General features: G+C 32.5%; 1 protein-coding gene across 1 annotated transcript in view; it reads left to right on the top strand.

The window, feature by feature from the left end:
* Window positions 1-145: 145 nt before the first annotated feature.
* The window catches only part of Sou (Souji), a 218,301-nt gene continuing 194,042 nt past the window's right edge, over window positions 146-24,404 (top strand). The window contains exon 1 of the mRNA XM_964215.4: window positions 146-152. The gene's annotated coding sequence lies outside the window, so the exon portion shown is untranslated. The remainder of the gene's footprint in view (window positions 153-24,404) is intronic.

Here is a 24,404-nt window from a genome sequence, read left to right as displayed (position 1 = left end):
TTACCTGAGAACTTTTTGAATAACACATGCGTTTTCGCATGTGTTATTCAAAAAAATTTTGTTGGAACATTTTAATTTAAAGTACATTGCTATGGGAAGCGTGTTTTAAAATAGTGAAAACATTGATTTAAAACATGTTGCTATGAGAAGTGTGTTTTAAAATAGTGAAAACACGTTCTTGTTGGAAACTTGTTTTAAAATAGTCTTTATAATCTAAGGTTCAGATATTAAAAGGAAGGCCTAAATTGTTACCAACAAAAACAAATAAATAACTCAAAAAACAAATTTTTCAAAGTCACTTGGTTTCTCGCTTAAACCGAATGGAAACAAAATTTCATTTCTATCTGGATTTTGGTAATTTTGATATTTATTATAAAATGTTTTTATGAATTTTGTATTAATTCTTTACGAGCCACTGCTGTCTCTAGTTCTCAGCTTTGAGAAATGGAAAAACAAAGTTATATAAAATATACAAAATGTTTCGTCTAAACCTCATATCAAAAAATTTCTGATAATGATATCTATCTGAAAATTGTTGTATAGTCATATCATAACGCATAACTTATAACTAGTTGAGCCCTGCTGAAAAATGGCGGCATTTTCGTTTATACCGATATCAACTTTCTTATTTTAAATGGTAAAATATGTTTTTCATTGTGTTTTCGTGGGATTTCTCGAAGTACTTTCAGGAGATATTCATCATCATTAGTTTTCTCTATACCTAAATTTTGTCGTTTTTGAAACATTTATAATTTTTTGCAAATTTTTGGATTTGTACATTTCACTTCAAAAATCGGTAATTTTGCCATATTAGAGTTTTAGAAATTGTATTTGGACAATAAAAAGAAAGCCTTTGTTTTTCCTTCAGGTATAAGTTTTAAAGGTATAAGTCAATTTTTTTAATCCTCTAATTTTTAAAATTTAATTTTATAATGGGGTGTATTAGCATTCCCTATACCTGTGATAATTTTCAAGTTATATTGGTTTTTTTTGACATCGTCGGAAATTCCTTACTAGTCACAAATATTTTTGCACAGTTTGACAAAGAAACATTTCTCATTAAACAAACGATAAGTTGTTTTCTTTCCGTTAAAACAAAATGAATTTATTAAATTTGAGTTTGAAAAGCTTTGATTTTTATATTTTACTCACGTTTCCATGGCAACCTTTGAAAATTGTGAGTTATGGGTGTTTAAATTTCTTCAAACTTAATCTTAAAATTTTAGGGTTTCCTAACTTTTTTTAGAAATTTGAACACCAAAGAAACATTCTCTTTCAAATAAGCCAAAAAGAATTTCAAAAGTTTTAGAAACGGAAAAAGTATCAGTGCTTTTTAAAACCTATTATTTAACTTGCTTTGTTGTCTGTCTGTCTGTTTCATATTTTTGGAGCCAAATTTGTAAGAGTTCCCGTTGTCCCAATGAATTGAAATTTTGTATACTTACTTAATCTGCGTGACAATGCAATCCTACGTGGTTAAATACCCCCTAAAGAGATTAAATGGGGTTTTAAAGTTTTAGGTTATGTTTACAAATGGGTTTTCGATGTGTACATATCGTAACTTATACCAACATTAACGGTATGTTGGTCATTGGGCAATTATTTATATCTAATCATTTTCATTAAGTTTCGTTACAAACAAATGTCGCTATTTTTTTAAATTCATTTAAAATCTCAAGGAAAAAGTCCTTTAGAATAAGTAAAGACTAAAAAGCAATAAATAACAAAATTTAAAAAAAAGTTTTTTTAGAAAAAAGCTTTTATATAAAACAGTAAAAAATAATGTTTCTTTTATAGGTATTAATAATGTTATTTATTCCATGGCTACTATGTTACATTAGTTCATTTAGTTAAGGGAAAACTGAGAAATTAGATTTACATTACGTACCCGGATTTGTGGTGAGCAATAGGTACACCTAGTTATATAAATTTCTTCAATTAAAGTCTCACAACAAAAACTCAGTACAATAAAGTAACCATTTGGATATTTTCTATCACATACCAATAAACAAATCAACGAAATAATGGCGTTACCATAATACGGCGAAGCTAAAGCTCAAAGAAAAAGACATTCAGAATAAGTAAAGACTAAAAAGCAATAAATAAAAAAATTAAAAAAATGTTTTTTTAAACTCTGATAGAAAAACATTATTTTTTATTTTTTGGTGCACCTTTTAGACTAAAAAAAACATTTTTCAAAGAAACAAATCCAAAAATTTTCAAAAAACCGCAAATATATTTCGAAAACGACTAAATGTAGGTATAAGGAAAGCTGATAAAAACTTCTTTAAAATAACTTAAATAATCTAAAAAATGCAGTAAAAAACATATCATTCTATTTAAATTAAAAACAGTTGATAACGACTTCTGGTATAACCGAAAGTACTGTCATGTTGAAAATATTTTCATTAATTAGGACTTAACGGGTTGTATACAAATTTTTAGATGACTATCAGTATTAGAACTCCCGATACATCTAATGTGAGATTTAGACAGAACAGCCTGTATGTAAGTCGTAAAGAATTGAAAGCACGTTAAAATTTTCATATTTTATTATTTAGGAGCATTTCGTAGCAGACCAGTGTTTTTTATTTTCGGAAACTCGAAAATTAATAACAAAGCTTTTCATTACGGAAATGCAAAATAATAAATCTCTGGAAGCTCCGCATGCACTCGTAGGTAATTAGCTTCGTCCGAGCGTGCGTCTAACTTATTATTGGGCTCTCTAGTTTCGGCAAATGATCTATGAAACGGTTCAGGTGGGTGAGTTCGATCTCTAATAATATAAGTTCAGTTATTATAACACATCACCCACACAACAAGCATGTTTTCACTTTTGCGACAAACATTGACTAGATAATGGCCTCTTTTACTACGCTAATAAATAATCGGGTCTTGGCTTGAATGCTAAAAGCCACACATTACGCCGTTACACGCCAATTTATCATCAAGCATTGAATGAAAATCTCCAGATTCGAGCAAAGGGCGGTATTTATTACCTTTTAAAATTAATTTAAGTGAATGGTCAACTCCTCGACGTCGTTAACTCGACTCGAAGATGGTTATCCAATTTGCTATTAATCCGATTTCAAGTTACCAGGTAACTAGTTTGTGAACTTGGAGGTCAGTCGCCATGAACTCTGAAAAGTTACTCGAGTCGGGTCAATTATTCCCCGAGTATTTCTCAATTAAACTCATTGTTATTTAAAAAAATTACTTGGTTTTGTTGTGCTAAATATTTTATTGTTTGACCGCGTGTGGGCTTAATTATTTTACTTTAGACCAAATTCGCATTTACATATATTCGGTTTCAAATGAAAAACAACTTCTAAAGGTTAGCTAACAAATCGCCGAATCAGAAAAGGCCATCGTGCCGATTTTTAAGCTGAACTCAAGCTTTTATCGACAAACCCTGAAACTAATGACTCGGAGTTAGCATTATAGATGACATGGGTAACGATAACGTCCAAAGATATTGCGAGGCCACCCAATCAGAACCGGGGTTTATTAACACAGCCTCTAGGCAAACAAAAAGGGAACTTAATGAAACCTTGCAATTGAAAAAATTAACACACAAACAATTTGTCACAGTGAGTCGATTTTTTGGCCCAAACTTTTGTTTGGAGCACAATGAAAGGAAGCAAAACCCCGACAGAAACACCATAATTTCAGGAAATTCTTCGCCGATTTAAATGAACGCCTGAAGCAACTGATACAGTTCGATTTCGAGTAATCGAAGTGTGGCTAATGTGATTTGCATTTGAATATAATGCTGAAGCGCGGAAATAACACGAACTTGCCTTAAGACTCCGCCAAGTTTTACAAAATAATCCAACTGTAACAATCTTCATTCAAGCGCATTGTTGTACCTTATGTAGCTTTCCGCAAATGGAACCGTTAAGCCGCCGTCGCAAATGAAAAATTCGAGAGTTAGATGAGATGAAAAAAGCTGCTTTCCGCAAGTTTTATTGAAAATACAGTGACTGCGTTTGTGGTAATTATGCGAGTAATGGTTCGGAAAGGTGACACCACATCGCGACATCCCGGATAAATCCGGGGAGAATCTGACCCAACATCTCTGTTGTAGCCTCTGGCTGTGTACCAGTTGCCGTCCCACGTTAATCGATTTAATTTCGCTCGTCTGCTCACTCTCTTTGAGACCAAAGCACTTTGCTTATTTAGCCAGATTATAAAACCCAATTTCCATATTACATCAGTTTAAAATGTGTTTTTATCCACGAGCTAGGCTCGTTTTTAATCTCAAGACTCGCACATAATCAGGTATTTTTATTGAATTTCTGCTCTCTTCTCAGAAGAAATTTCGATAACATAATTACCGCGCTCAAACGAAAAATCAGATAAATTATTTTTATATGGAGGCCGGAAGTGTAAAATAAACCATCTCGCTGGTCAATAGTAGTAAACTAGGATCGGTAACTGCCACTTACAACCTACATACTGACATAAATTTATGAAGCGAGCACTGGATCGTAATTGTATCCACAAAGACGAAAAATACGATTTCTCTCAACTGGCTTCATTTTTAACTAACTTTAAAATGAGTGGAAACGTACAGATTCTTGCACACAAAGATACCATTAGGTAATGTTGCCGTGATTGATGACTTCTTTTACTAAAATGTATATAAAACGAAAATGTAAATATAACATGAAAGCTATTACTCATCCCGGTTACATGATTGAAATGTTTATTTTCGGGGGAAAAATTATTTCGTATCAAATTGAGACCCGGATAAAAGTGTGTTAAATTATAAAATACGATCAATTTACGTGATTTATTTCTCATTGACTCGATAATTTTTAATGCTAGACCAACCTACGCTGATTCAGATAAGTGGGCAACGTGTCTCAACAATAGAACAAGCCATAAATTTGTAACCATCAGAGGGGTATTGGCACTAACGAGCTTCATCATTACACATACTAATTAGTTAGCTGATGAGTCAATTCTCTTAATGAAAAATTAATCAAATAAGCCGTAACACTGCCCGATAAATTTTACCATTTCTTCCGCCTTTAAATGAAAAGTAAAAACTATTGAAAAGCGCACGAAAACATTAAAAATAATGTAAAATTAAGTGAAAATCACAATAAATAATTTTCGCGTTATTGGTTCATATTTCATCAATAATAATAATCATACTTTTTGAAAGCTCTTATTTAACTTGCTTTATTGTCTGTCTGTCTGTTTCATATTTTTCGAGCCATATTTGAATAGGTCCCGTTGTTCCAATGAATTGAAATTTTGCATACTTACTTAATTTGCCTGACAATGCAATTCTATGAAGTTAAATACCCCCTAAAGGGGTTAAATGAGGTTTTAAAGTTTTAGGTTATGTTAACAAATGAGTTTTCGATGTGTACACACCTTAACTTATACCAACATTGACGGTATGTTGGTCACTGGGAAATATATTAATAGCTAATCATTTTCATTACGTCTCGTTACAAACAAATGTGCAATTTTTTAAAAACTCATTTATTTTGAACGATAGGAGTATATAAACAGAACAGAGGTTAGGATGTGCTTTCAATGCTAACAGCTGTTTTCTATCACATACAGCACTAAACTAGTTTGCACAAATCAGCAAAATAAAGGCGAAACTAAATCTCAGAGAAAAAGACGTTTAGAATAAGTAAAGACTAAAAAAAATAAATAGAGAATCAAAAAAAGTTTTTTAAACAAAGCTTTTATTTAGAAAATGTACTAAAAAAGTAAAAAAACAATGTTTTCCTGTCACAAGAGAAAGCTGATAGAAAAACATTATTTATTCTTCGACACTGTCAAAATTTCGGATTTTTCTCCTGTGTAAGACAGTTTTGACAACTGTTTGGCATTTCTCAATACGAAACGTCAGATTATTTTTAACAGATTTTAAGCAATTTTAAGCCTTGTTCAGTCTAATTCAAAGAATAAAATGTTGTATTCAACTTGTTTTCGTGTAAATCGGTTCATTTATTTCACCTCGTGGATGGTGAACCTCTCGTTATTACTCGAGGTTTAAAAAACCACTCGTGAAATAAAACGTCCGATTTACACTCAAACTCGTCGAATAAATAACTATTTTTACTTTTTAGTGCATTTTTTAAATAAAAGCTTTTTTAAAAAAACTTTTTTTTAATTCTTTTTTCACTTCATCTGAATATTAAAATTATTCAAATTTTATATTTATAGTACTAGCAATTGGCCACGGCTTCGCATGCATGTTCACAACAATTTTGAAACACAGAAAAACTATGCAAAACTTAATATAATAAAAAGTAGGAACACATAATTTTAATGTGAACTTTAAAACCGTGGCCCAATAAGCACCCGAGAAAATTTTGCTTTTTTTTTAATGATTGCAAACTCATTACCTGTTTAACCCTCTTGTAGATGTAATTTTCAAAAATTCTGAAACACATCTTTATTTTTAGCCTTAAGTCCATTTGCCAGTTCTCTTGGATATAATTTCAAAAATGAAGGAGTTTTGGGTTTAACTTTATTGGGGGTGGAATTTCTAAAAATGCTGAAATATATGTCTCTTCGTTTTTAACCGAATATCTAAGATATTAATTGGTATGTATAACTTCAACAATAAAGAATTTTTTTATGTACATATAAAATCAACAATTAAGGATTTTTTATAAAACCCCGTTGGAGCGTTTTTTATTTTTAGACAAATGCTCAAATACCAATTTTCTTGGTAATAACTTCGAAAATGACAGATTTTTATATTTAACCCTCTTGGGAGTGAAATTTCCAAAATCCAGAAACACGTCGTTTTCATTTTTAATACCATTTTAATACCATTTTAATACCATTTTAATACCATTTTTTGTGAATATAGCTTCAAAAATTACGATTTTTTATGTTTAACCCTCTTTGGGAGTGGAATTTCTAAAATATAATAAAATACTAAACTTGTTTCTTTATATTTCTCCAAATGCCCAAATATCAATCTTTATAGATATCAGTTAAAAATGACGGATGTTGATATTTAACCTTTTTGGGGGTGGAATTTAAAAAAATTATGAAACACGTGTTTTTTTATTTTTTACCGACTGTCCAAATACCAGTTTTCATAAATATAAGTTCAAAAATGATGGATCCCAAATATTTTTCATTTTAACCGAAAGCTCAAGTGCCAATTGCATGGAAACAAATTAATAATTACGGATTTTTATACAAATTCCAACCCATGTTCAACCCTCTTGAGGTTAGTATTTCCAACTAAAACACGTGTTTCTTCACTTTTCACTGAAAGCCCAAACACAAACTTTAATTACTGAAAATTTAAAAGTTGGGGTTGATTTTTCGAAAATTGTGAAACACGGCTTTCTTATTTTTTTAATCGAAAGCCCAAATACAAATTTTCAAGAATACAGCGTGCTCAAAAACTGACGCACCAACTCAATGGTGTGTGGTAGAAAACTGCTTACATATAAAGATAAAAATAGTAAAAAAATTCTTTGTATTAAAGTTATTGATAAATAACGGATTTTAGATAAATAATATGTGGCAACGTTGTCTAACAGTCATGATCGCAATAGAATTTGAGCAACAATAAAAATAAATTATTTTTGAAACGGTTTCCTAGGAAATAATTCTCAGTGTTGGCACATCTTCAAATTGTGATTTTTTGGGTAAATTGTATTTTTTTTAAATTAAAGAAACTGCTAAAGTCTGATAGTAAATTTAAAAATAATTATTCATCGTTGTATTCGGGAACGATTACTTAGTGTGAAACATAAAAACATAAAAAAATAATGAAAACTAAAGAAGTTAACACAATAAGTTTGTAGCTCCAGATTTTTAAAAATATGACTTTAGGAATTTTTTCAACATTTTTCCCGTAATCTGCACTTGCTTTTCAATAAAGTACCACTGAGTTGGTGCGCCAGTTTTTGAGCACCCTGTATAACTTTAAAAATGACGAACTTATATTTAAATTTTTACACCACATTTAACCCTCTATTAGGGGTTGACTTTCCAAAAATCCTGACGCGCGTCATTGTTTTTTTACCCGAAAGCCCAAATACTAATTTTCAAGAAAATAACTTTAAAAATAACAGATTTTTTATTTAAAAAAAGAGGGGGTCATTTTCTAAAAATCCTTTCTTAATTATGAAAGCTACCTATTGTAAAAATTTCAAAAAATTAAATTTAAGCCACAAATGAGGTGTTTTGGACGCACAACAAACATCACTTTCACCTAATTGTTCTTTGAAAAACGTCGTCTAGAGAATTCAAATAAGTCGTTAAGTTTTCCATCGTTTCAACAGTTTTTAAATAGTCGACAATAAACGTGAATGAAAGAAAATAAAATAACAAAAATTTACCTACATGTCTGAAAGCTACAAGTGACATTTCAGAGTAATATTCTTTTATGGAGAAAATTAAATGCAATATAACCATTTTGTAGCGGCGGGAGCGTTGCGACCCCATTCTGCAAAAATGAGAAAAATATAAGAAGTCGGATTATCTAATATGAGTGAAATCCAGTTTTATTCTTGTGTACACTTAGAAAAAATATGATAAAAGCCAGCCAAAGAGTCATTTAAAGTGAGCTTTAAATAAGAGCAAACCTTCCTTAGGGACGCATAATTCTTCCCGAATTAAATTTATTTGAAGTGAAAAATCAATTTTTCTCAACACGTATCCAGTCGTTGTCTCCTTGCCACGTGTGTAAGACATAGCGCAAATTCTAATTTTGGGCTTTTCGAAAAGTTCGTGCTCTTTTTAAGTCATCTTTATGTTTTCGACGTGCCTTGTCAGTTGCAGAGAGAAAGGCGAAACATGATTAAAACTTCTTGTTTACATTTTCTTATTGGTTTCCTCAACATTGCTTAAGTTGGCAAACATCTGGACTTTTCGGCAATTTATATTCATTAGAGCTAAGCGAGGAAAGTAGTCCCAGGAGAGTTTCAAGCAATGCCCACCATAACTTCCACAACCAGAAGCTTTTTGAAAAGAACTTTCCAGAGTTTAGTTATTGACAATTCGTTTAATCTAACCTGGAATAATTGCAAGTGAAATGCCCCGGTTACAACGTGAAGGGTCACACCTGAAGAACGACCGTCGTAACCGTTAAAGCATGTAATTACTTTTGGAATGGGACTTAAGGCGCATTATTAGTCTTTTTATGTGATTGATGCAAGCTGTTCTCCGTAACATCGCCCGCTTTTACTAAGTCGTCATGTGAGGCGAAGTTTATTGACGAGTCTTTTAATAAGGAAGTTCAGTTTATTTAATACCGACTCGACTACAGAGGGATAATTAGTTAAGTTTACACTAAAACACTCTCAGAGTTCAGAAAACCACAAGCGATTTCCCTCTAGTAAAGGGAAAGCCCCAAAAATCCCCAACTGTTTTGTTACTGAAATTTGAACAATGCCAGCTAATACCTAATGTTTTAAAAAATAAACAATACAATTAGATCCTGATCTTCTTGCTCCAGGTTCGGAGCCTTGACAAGAGCTTAAGGCTCCGCGTAAAATGATAAACGACTTACTTAACTTTTTTCTGAGTAATTTTCATTGTTCGCAAGAAGAACATGCCAGTCGTTAGGTCCGTTTCTTGCCTTAATAAAGACCGATTCGAGCTAACGAGCCTCCTATATCGAGTACAAGAGTTCGGCGTGGCCGCTGCGGGATTAATCTTTGAAAATACCGTAATGTAGCGTCGTTTTTGCAGGATTTGGCCGATCGCCAGTGGCGGCGTCGTACTGGTACAACCAGGCGCCGGAACGACAAAATCAATAAGATGCGGTCGCAAACGGTGCGCTCAAACACGACGAATACTAATTGTATTGCACGAAACAGCAAAAAATACGATCACTTCTTTTGGGCAGGGATTTCCTAAAGGCCGAACAAAGCGGAGATTGGCTTTGCGCCTTGTCACCGAACACAAGCAACACCCCTTTTAATTTCACTGAAAAAATAACTTTCTTCCTCCGTCTTGTTATCAATTTAATGCTTCCGAATCGAAACACGGGGTAATTTTTAAAAACAAGGTACCTTATACAAGCCGTAACAACCAAATGTTTGGACGAATATATTTTTGCAATAAAAATACACGTCAAACTAATAATAGTTTTCTAAAACGTTCTATTGTGGCACGAATGGTTTTGGAGCACGACGAAGGAGAATGAGTGCCACAATTAAGTCTTATAAAACGAGTGTAATATAATATAATATATAGTTTTTTCTACTTTTGTTGTTTGTTTTTGTTTAGTTTAATTACTTGACAAAATCTGTTCAAACTATTTCCTCTTAATTTTGTCTATTATTCCGATTTTATTAATAAACGACTTGACGCTATTGACAGATTACATACCAAATTACAGTGATGACTAATCACACCCAGCCCAGGACTGCCAATACAACTCCTACAATTTACTAGAAAGAGTTGCACAAAAGTTTTCTTTGTGAAACTACTTTCAGTTTCATAATGAACAGTTTGTGAAACCAAAGTAGAAAAATGTAATTTTTTGTAACATCTTCTTAGGCTTTAATGAAGACTCGACTTTCCGCTGGCGGCGCACCGAAAAAAGGTCCCGCCAACCGACAAAACAGCACACTACTGAAATACAGGGTGTTAAAAAAACATATATTTAAAAAGGTAATAGTATGGACTAAAATAAAAAATAAGTCTAAACGTTCACAGAGGTTTTGAGAAAAATTTTAATCGACACTTCAATCGACTGTGCTTATATAACCTGCCCTATAAGAAGTCTTTTGTAATACGGGCTTTTGTTCATCATTTGTGTAATACGGGCTTTTGTTCATCATTTGAATCCAACTTTAAATAAATCAAGACATTAGGGTAATTCAGGAAGAGATAACCCATTTTTTTTTAGAAAATTTACAAAAAAAAAAATTTTGACACTACAAAGAAGGTATTTTTTTATTTAGAACAAATATATAACTACAGTTCTATTGAGTACAGGTAAGTAACATATAATTATCAAAAACTTTTCTTTAAAAAAAATTACAAAAAAATCTGGTGATGAAACATCTCTACCATAGTGCCAGGGTGAGAGGACCCACTAACTATGGGTGATATGACCCAAAGATATTTAAACGATTTTAAGTCGGAATTATTTTTTTTACAAAAAACCTTGCCACATTTATCACATAAGCTCAGAAATTTGAATCAACAATCTCTTACTCAATCCAATCGTTCCTTTTTGATGTTTGATTAGATTCTTCTTCTCAGCTCGCACAATTCACTTTTATAGCATGTTCCATACTTTTAATAGAATCATATGTCTCAAAAATTGAATAAAAATTTTTCTGATTATGATTTTTTTTACAAGCTGTCTTACTTTTCATTTTATTTTTTTCACTTTTCACTTTTGCTTTTAAAATCTCATGTGCTTTTTTCTCAGTTTGTTAAATAAAGAGTGTTAAAGAGCAAATGGTTAGCCATATATCCCATATAAAATTAGGTCATACCTCTTGTGGGAGAAATGACCCTCTATTTTTTTGTTTAAAAAATGAAGGATGTCATCCTCGTAACTTAAACATACTCCTCACAGTATAATGAAACAGTTATAAATCATTTAGAAGAACTCAATTTAAGATTTTTTTCAAAAAAGAAAGCATGATCTAGCTAACGATAAATTTTAAGCATGTTTGAAAATTTATGTTTCATTCTGTTTGTCTTTTCACACCGCGTTTTCACATCACTATTGCTAATGAAATGAGCACTATTACCTGGTATGACAATGAGGCGCATAATTTGACTTATAACAGAATAATGTCAATAGAAGGTCTCACCCGCTGAACCATCTCTACCGAAATTGCCTTAAATAACTGTATTTTTGTTATTCATAATTTTTAAATGTTTCAAACTTTTCGAACATTGTCAGTGATTAAGGACAATTTTTATAAGCGTCATTAGCAAAATTGAGTTTTATTTGATTACGTAATAAAACTGAATTTTCATTCAACTAATTTTCTATTCGTTTGAAATTTTAACTTACTAAGAACAACTAATTTTTGTATATTTTTTTATTTTTAATTTGCTTTCACCATTTAAAATTTAGAACAATTTTTTAGTCACTTTATTGATTGTATACATTTTTATGCGACTAACGTCCAACGTGGTTGGAATGAGCTATTTTATTAATGGAGTGTTTTGTCGCTAGTCTTAATTTGCAACATCGCAACCGAATTCGATTTTTCTTGACAATTATTTGACGTACAACCTCACAAAAATGTTAAATTGTTGTTAACTGGAAGCCTACTTCATTGGTATCCTTAAAAATGTAAGTCCAGTGTTGCCAACAGACTCAGTATTTCTGGATCAGTCTATATTTTGTCGCAGGCTCTTTTGTCAGGTCACATCCGCTGGCATACTTTTAACGAATCTGTTACAGAATTATAGCATTTACTGTTCCATCTATGAACTTAAATTGCTCAAAACCTTTTGCAAACATGTATCCTCTTCCCCATCCATACCATTTGTTTCTTGGCAAATTTAACCGTACATTTGAGACAGACTTTGTGAAAGATCACTTGTTTATTTCTTATTACTCATTTTCGAGAATTCCAGAATCTCTAACGCATACATCAAATTAAGATTCATCACTAAGGGCCGGTTTATGGAAAGCGTCATTAAATTTTAATTCAATGTTAAAAATTAATAACGCGAAAAGACCAATTAAATCGACTCAATTTGGTCACGTGATCAGTTAATCACGCATTTAATTGCGAATTAAATTAACGACGGTTTATAGAAGCGTCATTAATTTAATTCACAATTAAATGCTTGATTAACAGTCTACGTAACCAAATTGAACAAATGTGATTGGTCCATTCGCGTTCTTAACTTTTAACAACGAATTAAATTTTAACAAAGCTTTATCTTACAAATGTTTATCTTACAAAACCAAGTTCTGTTTTTTATCTATCTGCGACAACATTCCCATGAACAATTGAAATATCTTTCTGCAATCCTTAGAGCAGTGATTTCTCTTAGAGTGAATCTGTGGCAACTTCTACAAAATTTTACTAAGTGTCGTAGCAGCCTTTGTGTCAAACTCGTGATCTTCCAGGACTTTTTTCTTTAATAACTTTTGCACCTTGCTCTCTAAATAATACTTAAATAATCTGTGCCACTGAAGAATTGGCCATATTCCGTTTTTTTGGCAAATTGTGCTATAGAATTTCCTCCAGAGTGAGTATTCCAAATGAATTATTTAACATTTGTTGGAATTTCCACTCCTTTTGTTATTTTAATAATTTAAAACGCAATAACTGTTTTGGCATTCCATCAAATTGAAGGTCGAATGATTGAAAATTGGGCAATAAATAACAAAAAGTATTTATTTATTTTATTTATTTTAGTATTATATATTAGTATTATATATTATATTATATAATATATATTATATTATATATATTATATTATATATTAGTATTATATTATATATTTAGTATTATATATTTATTTAAGTATTATATATTTTATTTATTTTATGAATAAAAAGTGTTGTTGCAAAAAAAACATTTTGATAATTAAAAATAAAAGGAGATTTCGTTCAAACATTTAGCTGTTAGAGCTCGTAAATGTCTCAGACAGTAAAGGAATAATTTTGTTGTACAAAAAAGTATAAAATTGACGCTATTACCTTACAGGTGCAGTTTTTTAGGTACATTTATAACATTGTTTTCGGTGAGCGAAATCAAATTTCTCTCACAAGAGAGATAAAGCTGTCAGTTCTACTCACAATTGAGTACCCACATTACATTATTTCCAATTTTTGTAATATTAATATTATATTTATGAATTCAAAGTGTTCAAATAAAAAAATAACGTAAAGTATTCGTGAATAATTAATTTTTAAAACACTTGCGCGTGTTTTAAAGACCTCAATATCCACTTATACTTTAATAATACTATTTTAAACCAGTGTTTTTTTTGAAAATAAATTATTGAAGTTATGCTCCGAGCTTAATGCGAAGATTTTTCGAACCTGGCAGAAGTGGTTGTATCCTTGGTGTTCATATTTACGAAAATTTTGACGAATCAAATTACTAGAGTAAAAAGATATATAGATACAACCTCTTCGGTGAAATTCGGAATACCGTCATATATTGAGCGCAGAACACAATTTTATTAATTTATTTTAAAAAAATCACTGGTTCAAAAATAATTAAATTTACAGTAATTTGTAAAGCATTATCTTCTACCGAAAAAATCGCGGTAGTAGGGTGCCATTTATAAAAAATAGTTTTTATCTTACAGGGACAGTTTTTTTACGTACATTATACTATTGTTTTTGGTGAGAGAAATCAAATTTTTCTCACAAGTGAGATAAAGCTGTCAGTTCTACTCACAAGTGAGTAAATCTGGGGAAAATTAGGGAAAACAGTGAGACTGTTTATTCCATAACTATAGCAACACAGGTCACTACGAAAACTGATACATGGAATTATGCTAATGTTACAATCGGATATTTACTTGAATTTCTTGGATTTAATTTACAATGCACTGTAAGATAGAACGTCGTATATCACACGTGATCGAATGCCATTATAAAGCTCGTGAGAAGTGTCCCACTCGTGAACAAGCGCACTCGTGGGTCAAAATTCTCACTAGCATATAATGATGCATTTCTATCACTTATAATATAATATACTGTTAAAATGTATAATAAATGTATAATAAACATAAATGTATGTTTGTAGATACCATGATGTATCTGTAGAAATATTTAAAGCCAACCCTTAACGAGTGCTTTTGGGTAAGCGGGTAGTTTTCATTGTCACAGCTTGTAATATTAAGCTTCATTACACCGGAACTTAATATCGACGTTACCTGCAATGCATTCTGATCACGGGGCGAATTGATTTTAAGCACAATGTTTGAGTATTCACGAAGCTTGTTCGAAAACTTATTACTCGTATTAATACGAAAATTTCAATATAAGGGGGTTATAGTAGCGACTTTATTAATTCCCGATGCGGGCACATTGATGAGCTTCTTGTAAAAATGCGGTCGTGTCATTTGATCAAAGCGGAACTCATTGAAAACGTGCGTTATCTCACCACTCCACCACTTCCCGTCGTATCGAATTACACACGTTTGGTATGGGATTACCTAATTTCTGCGATGCAATCGCAAATACATGACATATTTATTTTGCGCTCAAAACCGTAGACGTTTGAATATTTTATGAACGTGGGAGATCATTCCCAAGATAAATATAGAGCTAGCCGGATGTGAACTTTGTTCTTTTATGTACCGCACCTAACGGAGGTAAGTAATTATTTCACCAACACGACCAAATCAACTTCTACCTATTTCTGTTCCAAAACCTCCTGTCTAAACACTCTTCTGTAATAAAAATAATTTGTTAAATACTAAATTTATTAACCAATGATGTGTTTGTGTTTGTGAATCACATTAGTTTGTGCGTAACTATATAAAAATAATAATAAACAAATTATACGAACTTCAATCCTGACAAAAGCAGAACGAAGGCGTAAATTTGGTGAGTGTGGTTCTCACAGAGTATTTGTAGTCGATATTAGTAATATAGTAAAACTAGAATGTATAATATGCCATGTATCATGAACTCCGATCACGAGATGTCATAAACCAGGATTAGGGATGGTTACGTCCAACCCCTATTGCACAATCTGGTAGAGTTGAGTTATCATTAGGCCAGGGTCAGATTGGTGGATTCCAATCTATTGCACGATCTGGTTGTAATGTTATGAGGTGTGTCCCGGATGGAGTCAGGGTAGTGACTGCCATCCGAAGACCAGGATTAGGGAGACTGTAAAGTTGACCTATTGCACAATCTGGTGGAGGTTATCCAATACTAATCAAGGGATGGTGGACTCCACCCTAGTACACGATTGAGTATTGAAGGAGCTGCAAGATCAGGTCAGCGTGGAGGCTAACCAAGTAGGGTTTAGCGGGCTGACCATTGCACGATTTGTACAGTTCAGTGCGAGAGATCTGGCTATACATGGTTCTTAAGAGTTATTCATAAGTTAATATTAATTTACCTTTAATGTTAAGTCTTGTAGTTGTTGACATAAATACTCAAGAACCCTTTTTACTTCATTACAGAATGAAGTCTGAGCTGGTTGGTCTATCCGCTGGAACGGCCTGACGAAAGAACTTCCTGACTTGTGATTTGAATTATTATTGACAATGTAATTAACGCCCCAAATAAAAATATCTATATTACACTTCAAATGAATATCAGTGTCGTTTGTGTGTAATAATGCAGATAATTTTTTCCTGAATTAAAAGCTAAAGTTGATGTGGCCCGCGGGATGTTGCGTGCTTTCATAAAAATGAGAAGTGCACCAAAAAAGCTCGGCCCAATTAGAGTGCGGAAAATGAAATTCATGGAAGACGTGGAGATTGTTCCACATGTGTGCTGTTCGAGTAATTGCTTGTTACTGGTGTTGGGAATTTATTGAAATATTGTGTTAAGAGGGGTGATATGGGATCTCTATCTAGTTTTGATGCCTTGGCCAGGGTTGCTAATTCTTTTATCGGCGATAGGATGAATGGCGTAATCGGAGAGTGTCATCCGCACGCTTGGTGTTAATGGTCTCATAATTGTGTTATTGAGTGGAAAGCAGAGAGATAAGAATACAATACCGACTGCGCTGGATCATCAATTATACACCTTTTTCGAAATCATATCTCTTTGTTCGTTAAGCTCTAACGACTCACCATTAGCGTTATCGTGCTTACATGTCGGATAATTAAATCGCTCTAATGGTGAAATTTTGGATGCTATCTGGGTTTGAGGCGATTTTTCCAAATTTAATTTAGTGTAACGATTGGGAAAAGTGTTTCGGCGGTTTGAAGCAGATGAGGGGACTTCGCGGATCCTCAAATGGATTTCCGATAATTCCAGGATGGAAGTCGTTATGTATTCGGGGAATAACACATCAGTCTAGACTCGGGCCATAAAGCTTCATTCAAGCAATCGCCACAATGAGGAAGTTTCCATTTTTTTTAAATTAACACCATTAATAGTCTTCATAATTGTGAAACTAATGGTACTTTTTATTTTTTTATATGCGCAAAAATAAAAAAGTTATGAGACCTCAAATTTCGAAATTTGACAGATCGCGCGCTTTACTGGTCTCGCTAGGTGGGACGTCACGCGGCACAATTGACTCAGCTGGTGGAAAATTCGATTCTTTGAGGGGCTGTATTTGGTTAAAATTAACATGTTTCCAAAATTACTTCGCTGTTCCTCAATTTTTTCCATTTAGTTATTGCACCCGATATCTTTTATGAATGTTTAATGAACTATTAGCCCTAGATAAAATAAATAGAGTTCAGAAATCTCACGTTATAAAACAGTTTGATATCAAAAAATTAGAACATTACATCTTTAAAAACAAAAAAATCGTAATTTCATACCTTTGAAAACTCTAGGTTTATAATGATAAACCACATCTACTTATTCATCGAACGTATCTTCAAAAGCATTGACAAATAAAGAAATTGTATTTCTGTTTATTCAAGAGTCGATATCTTTAATAAGAAGTCGTTTGTAGAACACTTTTTTTTACATATTTTTTGTACAAAACATTTTGCAAGCATCGCTTGTTCTAGAAATCATAAAAATTTCCATTAGTCAATATTTTTATTTTTTTAAATAAAATAACAAGTGTAATGGTTCTGGTCGTGGTTTGCTGTGGTTTTCTCTTTCTAGCATGAACGTAGGTTGCGTAATAAGTTCATATGGTTTGCTGTCAACTGTTTAAGTGTTGTCTTATTTTGATAAAAATCACAATGAAAATCATGATAATTGTATGCAGACGTTCAAGAATTTACTCTGCAAGCTCAGTTGAACGTGTAAATTTTTGGCCTGACACTAACAGCACTGACAGCTGTCATCTGTCATTGTTTTGTAATAGACATTTGTAAGAGACATACGTTTTTTGTGACAATTGCCACACATAGGCGATCTGACCAGAACAATTATTGAACACTTGTAAATATTTTATTAATATAAATATTTCTCATTAATTAATATTTATTATTTATATGAAATTGTAGAAAAAATCTGAAAAAATTCGAAATTTGATTATTAAAATGGATTATTATTAGTTATTAGTGATTTCTTACAGTATCTACTTAAACAAATTACTTCAATCATCACAAATAACACTTTCTCACAATATTTATTTCTTTTAAGTCAATAAAATTATCCAGAGATTTCAATACAATGCCGAAAGAGACAGTAGTGTGTAAATCGCCGCTACCATGTGGACAGTTTATGCCGCGTGACGTCATCAGGCTCAAAGTTAAACCGGCAGTCAAAAAAAGCTCATATTTTTGTTATTTTTAAAGCTATCGAATATTTTTTTTTCATTTCTTGATTTGAGTATTATTATGTTGAAAATAAATAATAACATTTTGAAAAATTGGAAACTTCCTCATTAATCACAAATCTTTGCAATTTTTGTTTCGTTCATTTTTGCAATTGATGTGTTAGAGGAGTTTCGCTTAAGTGTAATCTAATACAAAGCTGAGAAAACCCAAGTTAGTAAAATATTTTATGTACTTAAACTTTGTTAACTTGGATAAGAAGTTTTGTGCAGAAGCAGTCGTAAAACCACTAAAACGAAAATAAAACAATGGGAACGCGCAAATACTTTACTTCCGAGTTTGGTGGACTCTCATACGCTGTGTCTCAATTATGGTTATGATTGACAAACATCGATTAAAACGTCTAAGCCTCGGTTGTAATTAGTTTTTCATTAAGTCATCCTTTGTGAGCAATATTGGAGTGAACGATTGATCCAAAGGTCACATTCCTCGAGTAAAGTAAATTATCTTCAAGTTGGAAGCTTGTGAGATATTGCAAATGACAATTACCACTCTTAAATAAACTAAGGAGCCGAGACCCAGATAACGAGGAAGTTAGTACTTTGGCCTCCAATCAATAGACCCATTGTGTTCCTCGAGATGCTCGTTGAATACTCGTCCTTTGCGAGGGCGCAAGGATGGTGCTCGACGTTTTAGCACCTGCAAATTCGTCGGCACACAAATAAAACGCCTCTTATTACGTCTCGTATTTTAGCCCGAGGACGAGTTCTGCGAAGTTTCGGCCGATTTTGCAACAGGAAATTCAATCGCGTAATGATGCGGTTTTTCGTTTTATTTTACGGAATAACGAGCCAGATTTGAATCCGACCGGGTTTTCTCTGCCTCAAATTCGGATCCGAATTCGGAGCATTGGTGCTAACGAGCCGATCGGGTTCCTCTCTAATTACTCGACTGTGTTAGAAGACACCAAGCGTCACATATCTTGAACCGAATCGAGTTTCATTAATTTTCATTGTGCGGCGTTCGTATGCCATTATTTTCCGGGAAAATATAAACTGTCCTGCGGAGTATTCATTCCATTATCTGGTGCTGACCGCTTTATGATTTATTACTTTAAATTCTGCTGAAGTGTCCGTTTTAATTGCTTTTTATTGGCTGTGGTCACTAATTCGCTACAAATTTCATTTGGAACCGATTGGTTTTTGCCTCGATGACAACTAAAACACTGCGAGTTTTAGTGAAAGAATTGTGAAAGTCATCGCGAAGAAAACAGCGTCTATTGTCATTAACTGGAGTAAAAATATCAATAAAGGGCAGTGCCCAGCCCCTTTTCTGTCGTTATTATCATTAATCACGAGGCAAGCGGTCGTCGACTCTTTGCATTTAAATATTTGCGTTTTGAAACAAGAGCGCAAAAATGTTCATCTTTCGATTAGTGTGGCATGTCGGGTGCCTCCAGTGACCCGTTAAAAAGGAAATATCGGCTTGTCACGAACAGGCAGTTGTAAGAAAGCTCGAATGATACAGTTTTTATATTTCCATGCTCTCGAGCCGTTTGCAATTTATTTTCGGTCGTTGGTTTTACTTGGTGGTGACAGCTCTTGGTACGACTTAAAATGGGGTTGAATTAACATCGATAAGGCTGCGTTTTACGCTCCTTGTATTTTTCTATCAGCTGTGATACTTTCCGCAACATTGATTTATCCAATCACACGAGACAGTTGCTCATAAAAAAAACGCTTGCCTCACAAAGTTTCTTCTAGGAAAAGTTTCACACAGGAATTTACTTGCCTTGCACTGTCTGCTACTGACATGTTTGAAACTGGATGAAGACAATTCGTATTGTGACTGCTGTATGTTCGCTCTACTACCACCAACACCAACAGAATGTTAATGAGTATTGTATCAAGTTCAACTAACTTCGTGCATTGTAATTCGATGTTTGGCACTACACAAATTCTGCATTAAATACGAGCATGTGTGTTGTTTAAATTTAGTGGATCCAGCTCTTACGAGGTTCCAATCTAACGCTGCTTGCTTCTTGAGTTTCATGATAAACCCACGCTCACATATGACAATGCAAACTAGAACAAATGGAGACACGAGGGGCCTGTTTGCCCACAAAATGCATGTCACTGGAACACGACTGCGAGAAAATGAAGTTTATGCTTGTATTTATTGAATTTAGACAGGGTGTAACGAAAAGATGAATACAAAAAAAACAGATATTACACAGGACAAATCTATTCCAAGCTACGAAATTTACTTGTTTTTAAATAGGAATTTAAATTTAATTTAAATAGAAATTCAATGTAATTAGTGTAATAAACAATTTTTCTCACTGTTATAAAAAAAACAAGGAAAACTCAACTCTGAAGTTTGCAGAATGTAAAGCGAGGTCAGTAACTAAATATAGGTTACCATTTTGTTTTTGGGTCAAAAATAAAAAACTATTTAAAAAATAACTTTTTGTTAAGATAAGCAAGGCAACAACCTTATATTTTTATCAATAAACCATAGCAACTATCAACACTGAGCATTAAACAAATTTGAAATTTTGGCTCAAATATGGACTACAAATAAGAATTTAGTTATATTTTAAGAACATAACGACAATAATTCTTTGGCATCATCTGGTTCACTGTCTGAAACGCAGATATTATCTCCATTTTCACTAGTCTTTGTTTTCTCATTTTTTTGTTTGTTTTTTCTTTTCTTTGCATTTTTTTTCTTTTTCAATCACGTTGTTATTTCTTTCAATGAGGTCATTTTATGGGGAGACGAGGTTGTAACAGTGGCCCCAGCAGTTTTTTACCTTTATTAGATATTATAGCTCATATTCGAAACTCTTGACCATAATGAAGTTGACCTCGTACTTTACAAGACATTTATCACAAGTAATTAATCGACCGTAAAACATAAATTTAAACATACGGGGTAAGCGTCATAAATCCCCGGCTTGGTACATTTCTAAAAACTTCAGACCAAATGTTAAATATGGACTGTATTGTAACGTTTTCTTTGTACACCATTATAATTACCTTAAACCACGGCTAATCAGTAATCACTCAGGCAAACTTATTGTGTGATTTATTGTAGTGGCTGTAGCTGTAGCTGTAGTCTTTCAGACGAACCGATCAGTATCATAAGTATTTTCGGGTCACTCTTGTCAAAACATCTTACTGTAGTTATCTGTTGTAAAACTTTATGGTGTACAAAGAAAACGTTGCTACAAAAAGTGTGATTCTTTATTAGCAATTGTGTCAAATTTCAACCCTCTACCTTCAATTAGTTTTGCAGTAATATCTCTACAGATAATGGTTAGGTTTCCATTATGCTAAATTTGGAAAAAATCGGGTACTGAGCGGTCATCAAATTATTTACATTGAAAGGTCTTAAGCCTTTATGAAATTAAACAAAGATTGGATGGCGTATACGGTAAAGATTCGCCTTCTTATTCTACCGTAAAAAATGGGTTAAAATCGATTTGCCGAATATACTATGACCATTTGGGAGTGAATAAAGTGAGAGCAAGGTGGGTCGCAAAGTTTCTTTTTTCTGTCCCAATGCATTTGTGCACACAGCTGGTTGTCCAACTTGTCATAAGAGAATGCGGTTTTCTCTCCTCAAAATTAAAAAAGGACTTTCGGGGTAGGTATTTTCTTGACGAAAAAGAGGTAAATAATTACTGTTTTACCAACAAATTTTTAGAGAACATTTTTATGGGGAGATAGAATTGCCAAATAAGCGATGTACCAAGTGTGTTGAAGTTAATATATTGAATAATAATAAAATATAAATTTTTATGTGAGCTTGTTTTCTTGGTTGGGCCAGGAATTTATTGCGCTTACTTCGTATATTCTACAAACTGAACATATACACTATCGGACAAAAGTAAAGCAACTTTTAGTATAAAATTAATTATTTGAAAATCTAAAATCCCATTGGTAATCACGGAATCCAGAAATCTTTTATTTCAAAATCTTATGATGGGCTGCTGTGATAAACTTAAATTAGTTTAAAACAATTTACGTAAACAGGGGTCTTATTAGCGCGATAAAAGTAAAGCAACTTTTTCATTTAGTGTAAAAAAATGTTTACAATTAAAGTAAATTAAAAAAAAAATATTTTAATGGGTAGTTACGTTAATTTGCAAAGTTATTTGCAGAAATAAATAACGCAAACCATTATGTTTAGCTTTAAAAAACATGGTGGTGAACTGTTTTCTGGTAGGAAATACAAAAAAAAATTTCTAGAGAGTTTATGTTGTCTAAATACAGTGTATCAAAAATAATTTCACTCTACAATGTATGAGGACATGTAGAAAAAATACCCAAAAAAAATAACATTCTAGGTGTATAAAAAATTAATAGAATTTTTAAAAAAGATCTGTAGATGTTTTGGTCAAGAATAATTAATCAAATCTCTGAAATAGAAGTTCAACAAAGATTTGTTGAAGAAAAGCTATACAGCAGACGTCCAGCCAGGAAACTATTGGTTTCGGAAGGTAATCATCGTACCAGAGTTGAATTTGCACGACGACATTTAAAATGGAGTGTTGGAGACTGGAAAAAATATTATTCAACACCGAAACCTGATATACAATTTGAATTCTAATTGGATGAGATGTGTAAAGCGCCCGGTTAACAACAGATTTAATCCAAAGTACTTTATACCAACAAAAAAAGACAGACAAGGGTGTGTATTTTTTAGGGACTGTTTTCCGTAGAATTGAGTAGATCCCTTACACTCCACAGACGGTACTGTAGGAAGATTAGTGCACAAAGACCTACTCCAAAACGTGTTGCTCTATACTGAGTAGAAAATGCCCTTGCAGTTTAGGTTTCATCAAATTATGATCCAAAACACACATTTCACGTTGTCCAGGATTAGCTTCAGGCAATGACATCCAAATTCTTCGGTGGTCGGTACAATTACATGGAATACATGGAAAGAGGTTAAACGTCGGATTTGTACCACAAGCTGTGCTAACAAGCAATCAGTGACTGATAAAGTCAGTGATTTTGGGCAAATCTCTCAATTAATATCACTCAAAATTTTATTCTTTCTATGCCGTATCGTTGTAAAAGAGTTAGCACTTTTTGACATTTTTGCCACAGCCAATAATAGTTATCCCATTAATTAATAAGTTAATTCTTTCATATTGTTAAAGTCAAGTAAAAATTTATTTTCATAAAAGTTACTTTATTTTTGTCGCACATAATTTTGCTCAATTTCAAGAAGTAAAATATTTCAAAACTCAAATGATAACCGACTGACAATTTTTTTTTATTTTACATATGATAATAAATAATAACTATAATTGGGCCGATAATTAAAAGAACTAATAAAAACATACACACTAATATTCCAGAAATTCGCTGACTGTGTAAAACACGTTACTAATTAAAAATTGTTTTACAGTTCACTCAAAATTTATTAAACACAGTAATCTCTTCCATACGGTCTGGAAGATTATTATTCATTAACATACATGTGTGAGATGATGACTTTTCGAACAGACAAGATTTGTGAAGCATGACTCTAATATCGCCTCCATGTCTTGTGGAATATTCGATGGAATGACTATGTTGAAATACATACAAATAACAAATATAAAGAAATGCTGTTGTTAAAATCGCATACTCCTTAAATATATTTCTGTCGAGAAATTGGTTTTTGACTATCAAAAACCCTGCTGACATATACCGCTCTATCTCATAGTTGATATTACAATAAACCAATAAATAATACACTTTTATCAAAGCTTGACGTGATAAAATCGGTTTAAGTCTACTTAAAACATAATAAGCAAAACTTAGTCTTGCTGTATGATAATTAAATTTTAAACTGGAAACTTGGAGTTCTAAAAATCTTGTTACAATAACATCCTTACTTTTAAAAATCAGATTATCAGTCTTATTTTCGTTCAACATTAAATGGCTTTGATAACATCATTTGGACTTAATTTCTAAAACACATTGATGAAGTAAAATTTTACATTTTGCTGATACCGCAACAGAGGTATCGTCTGCATAAAAGACTACAGGCCTAACGATGGGTAGATCATTAATAAA

This window comes from Tribolium castaneum, chromosome 4 (assembly GCF_031307605.1).
Source record: "Tribolium castaneum strain GA2 chromosome 4, icTriCast1.1, whole genome shotgun sequence".
Lineage (NCBI taxonomy): Eukaryota > Metazoa > Arthropoda > Insecta > Coleoptera > Tenebrionidae > Tribolium > Tribolium castaneum.
Note: the sequence above shows the minus strand (reverse complement) of the source record. Positions and strands in the feature narration are given on the sequence as shown.